Source organism: Aquarana catesbeiana, linkage group LG01, assembly GCF_042186555.1.
Source record: "Aquarana catesbeiana isolate 2022-GZ linkage group LG01, ASM4218655v1, whole genome shotgun sequence".
Taxonomy (NCBI): Eukaryota; Metazoa; Chordata; class Amphibia; order Anura; family Ranidae; genus Aquarana; species Aquarana catesbeiana.
In genome coordinates, this window is record NC_133324.1 from 604,164,195 (window position 1) to 604,174,037 (window position 9,843).

Sequence of the window (9,843 nt, forward strand, 5' to 3'; positions counted from 1 at the left end):
AAGTTCCAGCATCATCACCCTGCCCAATGCAGATTGGTGATTCATGATGTTAATGATGGTTTTCATTTGGCTTTTCTGTATGTAAATCCCATTTCCTTTAGGCAATGTCTTACAGTTCGATCACAGACATTGACTCCAGTTTCTGAACATTTGTTCATTTGTTTTGTTGTACATTTTCTGTTTTCTAACTTGACATTTTGATGTCTTCCTTGGTCTACCAGTACGCTTCCCTTTAACAACCTTCCCACTTGATTTGTACTAACGAAAACCATCATTAACACCTAAACAGAAAAAAACAAGGTTTAAGTGGGCTAAACTAAAGAAAAGCAATCATGAACTGTGGATGACTGGATGAAAGTGAGATTTAGTGATGAATCATCAATCTGCATTGAGCACGGTGATGATGCTGGAACTTTTGGTGCCATTCCAATAAAATGTATGAAGACAACTGCCTGAAGAAAACATGCAAATTTCCACAATCATTTTGAGGATGTAATCTGATGCAGCTATTTGTTTTAGAACTGCAAAGTACATGTTGATTCCATAATATTTTCCTCAGAGTTGAGTGATTCCATATTCTTTTTTCCTCTGCTTGATCAGCAAAAACAGTTGCAACGGACTACAGTTTTTCTATTTAAATTTTTTTAACGGTTTCCTAAAGCCAGAAGGTTGGAATGTTAAATGAAAATACTTTTGAGACGTGTCTGTAATTAGTTCTGTAATTAGTTCTTTTTTTTTTTTACACAACTCAACACACAGCCATTAATGTCTAAACCGATGGCAACAAAAGTGAGTACACCCCTAAGTGAAAATGTCCAAATTGGGCCCAAAGTGTCAATATTTTGTGTGGCCACCATTATTTTCCAGCACTGTCTTAACCCTCTTCAGCATGGAGTTTACCAAAGCTTCACAAGTTGCCACTGGAGTCCTCTTCCACTCCTCCATGACATCACAGAGCTGGTGGATGTTAGAGACCTTGCGCTCCTCCACCTTCTGTTTGAGGATGCCCCACAGATGCTTAATAGGGTTTAGGTCTGGAGACATGCTTGGCCAGTCCATCACCTTTACACTCAGCTTCTTTAGCAAGGCAGTGGTCATCTTGGAGGTGTGTTTGGGGTCATTATCATGTTGGAATACTGCCCTGCGGCCCAGTCTCTGAAGGGAGGGGATCATGCTCTGCTTCAGTATGTCACAGTACATGTTGGCATTCATGGTTCCCTCAATGAACTGTAGCTCCCCAGTGTCGGCAGCACTCATGCAGCCCCAGACCATGACACTCCCACCATGCATGACTGTAGGCAAGACACACTTCTCTTTGTACTCCTCACCTAGTTGCTGCCATACATGCTTGACACCATCTGAACCAAATGTTTAGCTTGGTCTCATCAGACCACAGGACATGGTTCCAGTAATCCATGTCATTAGTCTGCTTGCCTTCAGAAAACTGTTTGTGGGCTTTCTTGTGCATTATCTTTACAAGAGGCTTCCTTCTGGGATGACAATTTTATGCAGAGTGTGGCTTATGGTCTGAGCACTGACAGGCTGATCCCCCCCCTTCAACCTCTGCAGCAATGCTGGCAGCACTCATACGTCTATTTCCCAAAGACAACTTCTGGATATGACGCTGCGCACGTGCACTCAACTTCTTTGGTCGAGCATGGCAAGGCCTGTTTTGAGTGGAACCTGTCCTGTTAAACCGCTGTATGGTCTTGGGCACCGTGCTGCAGCTCAGTTTCAGGGTCTTGGCAATCTTCTTATAGCCCTAGGCCATCTTTATGTAGAACAACGATTCTTTTTTTTCATATCCTTAGAGTTCTTTGCCAGCAGGTGCCATGTTGAACTTCCAGTGACCAGTATGAGAGCGTGAGAGTGATAACGCCAAATTTAACACACCTGCTCCCCATTCACACCTGAGACCTTGTAACACTAATAAGTCACATGACACTGAGGAGGGGAAAATGGCTAATTGGGCCCAATTTGGACATTTTTCCTTAGGGTGTACTCACTTTTGTTGCCAGCAGTTTAGACATTAATGGCTGTGTTGAGTTATTTTGAGGGGGCAGCAAATTTACACTGTTATATAAGCTGTACACTCACTACTTTACATTAGCAAAGTGTCATTTCTTCAGTGTTATCACATGAAAAGATATAATAAAATATTTACAAAAATGTGAGGAGTGTACTCACTTTTGTGAGATATATGTGTGTGTGGGGGTATATATATATATATAAAATATACCCCCCCACACACACACATACAGTATTACATGTGTACTATTGTGGTAGGATTAAGGGTATATGTTAGGTACTTTGGCCCTTTATTTTGGGGTTGTCACTGTGAGCAGTTCAAGTGTGCAGCTGAGGGGCTGAGTTGTTTACAGTTGCTACTGCAGTGGAGAGGCAGGGCATTTTTTGACTAATGAGTCCCTCTGATCCTTTAGCCTCCTACACATGATGGGATTTTCCGCAGACAAAGCGCTAGACTTTTGTCCGAAGGGCATGTGCCATGAACTTGTCTTGCATACAAACGGTACACAATTGTCGGCCAACAAACATGAACGTAGTGACGTACTATGTGGAGTTTCAGCTCTTGAGCGCCACCCTTTGGGCACCTTCTGCTAATGTCATGTTTGGTGAGCATTGGTTCCGAGCATGCATGTTTGTACTTTGGACTTTTGTGTGACGGACTTGTGTACACACGATAGGAAAATCTGACAACAGACCATTGTCCGCCGAAAATTTACTAGCCTGCCATCCAACATTTGTTGATGGAAAGTTGGACAATTGTCTGATGGAGCGTACTAACGGTCGGATTTTAGGCAGTCTGTCATCACACAATTCCCGGACAAAAATTATTTCGTGTGTATGAGGCTTAAGCCTCTAACGATGTCCTCTCCCAAAATCCTGGCCCAGTGGTTGTGGGGGTGTGGGATTTGACCTATCAGAATCCCGCCCACCCCCCACCCCCAGATTCTGCCCCCCAATGAGAATGAGTATGGGGTACATTGTACCCCTACTTATTCACCAAAAAGTAAATAAAAACACAGTTTTTGACAAGTCCTTTAAGAAAGAAAGAAGGAAAAAAAAAAAAAAAAACAACACACAATGTCACCAGATGTAGATCCCTTTTTAATCACTATGCTCACAAACTTCCACCTATAATTAAATATACAAGTTTGATACAATTACCAATATATGCAGAAGTATTGTCTCCAAAAAAAGATAATTTGTAACAGATGATCTGCAAAAAAATAAGCAAAAGTTTGGATTTCATTACCTATGTAAAAAAATGATTTATTTGTTCAAATTAAGGATCCAGAATAATTTACTGGGGTATTTAAATCAGATGTGTAAAAACCGCTGACAGCAGGGTTTTTATAAAATAAAAGCCAACTGTGTCCCCCTGTCATCAAAAATGTGACTCGAATCATAAATACGCTACTCATGCAAGATTTTTGTCAACCATTGTGTGCCATGGTGATGTCGTTGCATACCGGACATTCACGTGTGCAAAGAGACACAAAACTTAATAAAGAATGTGCAAAGATGTAAGCGCACAGGCCCAGCAGGAGCTCTGTCATACACTTCTCTCGTATACAGAGTGCCCCCTCTCATACCCCACACAATCCTCTCCTGTACATACTGCCCATTGTCATCAGGGCAGCCATCAGGAAGCCTGACCACCAACATTCCCCAGGGCTTGCCCGAATCCACACTCAGCCCCCCCACACACACTTGTATATATGTCAGCGCCCCCCCTCCCCCCCCACACACACACCCCTGTATATATGTCGTCAGCCCCCCCCCCACACACACACACCTGTATATATGCCAGCCCCCCACCCACAGATACACCTGTATATACTGTATCAGCCCCCACACACACGTGAACACATGAGGGATGCACATAGTAGCCAGAGGTGGCAATAAAGCGCTCAATGTCTGAGCTCAATGACACGAGAACAGCAGAAACTGTGAAAACATTTCTGTAATGCACAGCACGGCTCCCCCCTTCACCCATCCTGCCTTCTTCTGGCCCGGGGGGGGCCCCTCACAGTTGTGATGGCTGTACCCCCCTGATGGCAGCCCTGACTGTCATACACATCTCTTCTATACATAGTGCCCACTGTCATAGCCTCCACATTCCTCTCCTGTACATATTGCTCACTGTCATATCCTCCACACTCATCTCCTGTACATACTGCTCACTGTCATACCCTCCACACTTCTTTTCCTGTATATAGTGCCCACTGTCAACCCTCCACACTCCTCTACTGTGCATACTGCCCAATGTAAAACCCCCACATTCCTCTCCTGTACAGGGTGCCCACTGCCATACCCCCACACTCCTCTCCTGTACATGGTGCCCACTGCCATACCCTCCACACTCCTCTCCTGTACATATTGCCCACTGTTATACCCTACACATTCCTCACCCGCACATACTTCCCACTTTTATACCATCCATACTTCTCTCCATGCCTCTTACCCACAAAAACAGTCCTTTAAAATGATATTGAATATCCTCAATGTTACCAGCTCTAGACTGGGCACACTTTTGATAGTTCAACTATAGGAAATCTTCTCAGTCCTCATATTTGTTCTGTCCATTATTAGTACTCATTTAATTTTGTGATTACTATTGTGATGTATAGAGGAACATAGGGGATGTCAGCTACTCTAAATATACCACTGGTAAAAAGAAAAGTGTACCTGAAAATATTTTCAAATGTTGGCAACTATGCACTTGGGCACTGCCCAAGGGCCACCTGGTCAGTAGGGGTAGTAAACTTCGCTAACATTACTACTTTTTAGAGGCCCTGAGGTAGGTTATGCCATAATGCACAGTATGCACAGAATACCAGCACATTAGGGTATATTCACCTGTCAGACTGAGCCCTCCAGCGCTGTGCTGTGATCAATCCGGCGGGTCCCAGGTGCTTCCATCCTCACCCGGTCTTCCTTCCGGGTTCTGTGCCATCGGTCACTTGCCTTGGATGGGCTGCGTTGCTGTCACTCCCATGCATGTGCATGCTCATCCTCCCTCCCTTACCCATCACCCCTCTCTCCATTTAATTTGTTATAAGAAAAAATTGTTTGCATTTTTTATTTATATAAAAAGCCCCACCAAAATCCTCAGCACCAGGCCCATGATGTACTTAACCCGGCCCTGGTGGCCAGCTCAGGCTCTCAACCGCTTGCTGAGAGGCTGAGCTGGTTGCCAGTCCAGGCATGTGGGGTGGATTCCGACTACATTGTCGCAAGCTTGGACTGGCTCTGTAATATCAGCCGACGGCAGTTTTCAGCTTGCTGTCTGCAAAAAACGGGTCACAGGAGTGCAATACAATCTGCACTCCTGTGATCCACAGGAGAAGTACAGCCAAACAAGTTTTGGCTGTACTTCTTCATTAACAAAATTTCCTAAAGCAATACTCACATTAGTATTCATAATGTGCACAAAATGTTCATTGTTTACTGGCTCACAAATTTTTCTAACAGTCCATCTTTTTTTGGGATTGTGGATGTTCTTGGGATGTTTTGTTCCAACAACTTCAACACTTATGATCTTCAGCCTGTGGACATCCAACATTATTATCGTGAGAGAGAATGGCAAGCTTTGTCCTTGACCCTACTGAAATATGAAAATGATAATGCTTGCCCCTGTATTTGCGAACACTACTATGGAATGTCTCAATAGCATCACTATGGCAGTAGTAGACAATATGAGGTATATCATTTAGTAATTGTCGGCCACAGATATCTTCAAGAGCCTTGAAGACAAGACTTGATTTAGTCAGCCAGTGTATGCCAACTTCAATGACAGTTAAGGATTTAAGCCGGAAACCACTATGTTTACCTCCTTGCCATCAGAGATTTCCAAGTACTAAAAATTACTCTCTTTGCATATACAGCTGCACTAGTAGTAAGGAATAAGTACCAATGAAATCCACCACTGCAAATCCTTGCAATTTCTTTTAGGATTTGCATCAATGTTTACATCAAGGACTTATTCTAATGCCATAAATCATACCGATTGTTGTTGGCATACGGTGCCTTGAAAAATTTTTCATACCACATTTTGTCATGTTACAACCAAAAACATAAATGTATTTTATTGTGATTTTATGTGATAGACCAACACAAAATGGCACATAATTGTAAAGTGGGAGGAAAATGATTAATGATTTTCAATTTAGTTTACAAAAAAATATCTGAAAAGTGTGGTGTGCATTTGTATTCAGCCCCCTTTACTCTGATACCCCTAACTAAAATCTAGTGGAACCAACTGTCTTCAGAAGTCCCCTAATTAGTAAATAGAGTCCACCTGTGTGTAATTTAATCTCAGTATAAATACAGCAGTTCTGTGAAGCCTTCAGAGGTTTGTTAGAGAACCTTAGTGAACAAACAGCAAACAGGGCCTGCCTGATTGCATACAAATCAAAACTCTTAAAGGTTTGACCTCGTATTATATGGTTTTGGTAAATCTGAAGACAAAAATCTGCAGAAAATCTAGTGTGTATGGGGTCTAACTCTGGAGGAGCTGCAGAGATCCACAGCTCAGGTGGGAGAAACTATTATGTAGTGTACACACTGTCAGATTTTCTGACTGAAAATGTTCGATGGGAACTTGTTATCAGAAAATCCGACCGTGTGTAGGCTCCATTGGACATTTTCCATCGGAATTTCCAACACACAAAATTTGAGATCTGGCTCTCAAATTTTCCGACAACAAAATCCGTTCTCGTAAATTCCAATCGTGTGTACGCGATTCCGACGCACAAAGTTCCACACATGCTCAGAATCAAGTATGAGACGGAAGCACTCGGTCTGGTAAAACTAGCGTTCGTAATGGAGAAAGCACATTCGTCACGCTGCAAATTTTTAAAACTTCTAATGCAGCGCATTCTCTTCTTCTTTATAATGCTAGAATAATTAAGTTGTTTTGCTGCTGATATTCACACAGAGTTCTCACAAACTGATTTCTTTATTATTTCTTGTGATCTCATGAATAATATTTATTTTTTTTCGTCAGATCTCCATTATAAAGTTTTGCATTTGTTTTTATAGTGAATTTATTTTTATTTTTTTTATCAAGATCTCCTGTTTTTTTTTTTTCTAGTGATCTCCATAATTTTTTTTTTCGTTTTGTGTGTTACCACAACACCATTATTACCTTGTATTTTTTAACCTCAAGGAGGTTGGTTGGTGTCCCTTGTTAATTTGACATTTTATTTTAGAAACGTACCTGCCTACTCACAAACAAACTGTCCTTTGAAGTTAAACACAAGTTATTTGAAGTTATTTGTGAAAAAAATAGCCATTTATTATGGGTCATAACAAAATAAAGAGGAAGGCAACACTAGAGAAACTGGTGAAATTGGCGAAGCCTTTGTACCTCAGGGCACACACCAAAACTATTTTACAGCCACAATTGGTGGCCTAAGGAGTCCATATAATGGGGAGCACAATCTGGTCCAGGAGTCCAAGAGATCAGGCACAGCGGCAGATGACATATATGTCCCCAGGCTGTGGTCTTACAACAGCCTGCGTTTTTTTGTCAGACCAGACTGAACCCAGGCCATCACACTCTTGTCTTCCTTAGACACTTCCTTCCAGGCTGTGGCTCTGGTGTAGTTGTGGCAGGAGGTGGAGGAGGAGGACGATGGTCGACCTCCTGGCTGCCACTTGCCACAGCCTCCTCCTGGCTGAGGCTTTCCTGTGTATGAAAAAGGGACATAGTTTTATTTTTTTGTTCATCAATCACACACAATTTTGTGCTCATGACTGTTGCAAATTGAATGTTAACAAATAGAAAAGACTATCATTCTGACTCCAGCATTTTTCATTCTTGTCCCAATACTTTTTAGTCACTACTGTCTATTGATATGTAAACAACTTTGTTAAATCAGAAATTAGTGATCAATAATAACATCTAGTTAACATAATTCATTTTAAGACAAGAAATATGTTGAACAATGCTCTACCTGGCTCAAGCAGGGCTCCTCCATATCTTCCTGCCTGGAAGGCACAGGTTGGATGTCGGAAGCCTCAGCTGAGGTGGAAGGAAGCCTTATTTCACTCTGGTCTGACAGAAAATGCAGTATGTCATAGTACCACAGCCTGGGTACATAAACGTCATCTGCTGCTCCTGATCTCATGGAATCCTGGACCTCCTTTCGCTCCCTAAGATAAGTACTCCTCATGCCACCAATTTTGGCCTTCAAATAGGGGATGTCTGCCGTAGGGATCATCAGCTTCACAAATTCAAGCAGTTTCTCCAGCGCTGCCTTCCTCTTCCTAAGCTTATTAAAAAACGTGTGGTTTACTTGCCACAGACAGGGCAGCTCCCTGAACATGTCAATGAATATTGGTATAAATTCCCTATCATTGAATGGATCCATTTTCTCTGCAAGACACAAAACAAGACAAACCCTAATGTCAGGCTAAACTCTTCCAATTCTGTCCCAATAAAGGCCTCAATCTATAAGCAGTATAGACCACTGATACACCAAGTTCAAATTGTACCTTCGTTAGAACGATTGGCGCATCCGATACTCCTTTCTTCGCTCACAGATCGTACCTACGACGCACGCGTGTTACGCTTTATATACACTGCGCATGCATGAAACTCCACCCGCCCCTGACATTCTAGTCTATTCTCCGCCCCTTGTCTTTCGGCGCAGTGGGAGAGCACATGGCAGAGAAAGAGCAAGTGCATGCATACAGCAGCGACGACAAAAGCCCGGAGCCACGAACGTCACAATCCCGGAGATTTAAGGCCTCAGATATGTCCTTTGTAGAGATGGTGGACATCTTGAAGAAGGCAGACTATGATGGGAAGCATGGACCTTACCCAAACACAAATGTGAGAAAAGCCAAGATCATGACTGAAGTTGTGAAGAGTCTGCACTGGAATTTTGGAGTACGACAATCTAATGATCAATTGAGGAAGCGCTGGTCAGACCTGAAATTGAGGGAGCACGATCAGTACAGAAAGATCAGGAAACTGCTTCTAAAAAGTACGTTTTTGTCGTGTGTTCCTATTATTATTACTTGCATGCTGCTCCATGTGCTTTTCTTTACTGTTGTACAGTTTAAAATGGCAACTTTCAGGTTCGTGGGCACATTAATCGTTTGTAGTAAACATTGCACGTTCGCCCACTAATACAATGTTTTTGGCAGATGCAGGTTAACTACATTTGTTCAGGCCTATTTGTATTAAAAGTTTATGATATTGTCTAGATGGGTTTGTAACTAGAATGAAATGTAAACTTGATTCAGTGTAAAAGGAGAGGACACTCAGCAGCTGTTCAAACATCTGGACGCAGGAGCACTAGTGTGGGACACCAGAACAAACTTTTTAGGGTGTCCCACAGGTGCTCCAGTGGATACTAAGGGTCTCTCCATGTGTGAAATTTGAACAAAACAGGCAAGTACTCCAGCTTTAAAAAGGGACACATAGGTCTTCAGCTTGGAACTCTGCCCAAAAAGACAATTGTACACAACACTTCCAAGCGATGTTTCATATTCCTATTTCTGCCCTCAAATGTGTGTGCCAAGTATACTTTTTTTTTTTTTTAATTCACATTGGGGAGAAAAGACTCGGGACATCCGAGGACACCAGGGACCCTCAACCTCCTAAAAAAGGGGAAATACCACCGAAACAACCAGAGGATGTGGAGGAAGGAGAGGTTTATGAAGTAGGCGAAATAGTGACCACAACAGGTGTCTGAGACCCCAGCTTCAGGTAATAGATGGATGCCTGCATATTTATAATACATGGTGCGTTTTTAAATTTTAGGTGATGTGGATGTTTTGGAAGAAGAAACTCACTTCACAAGT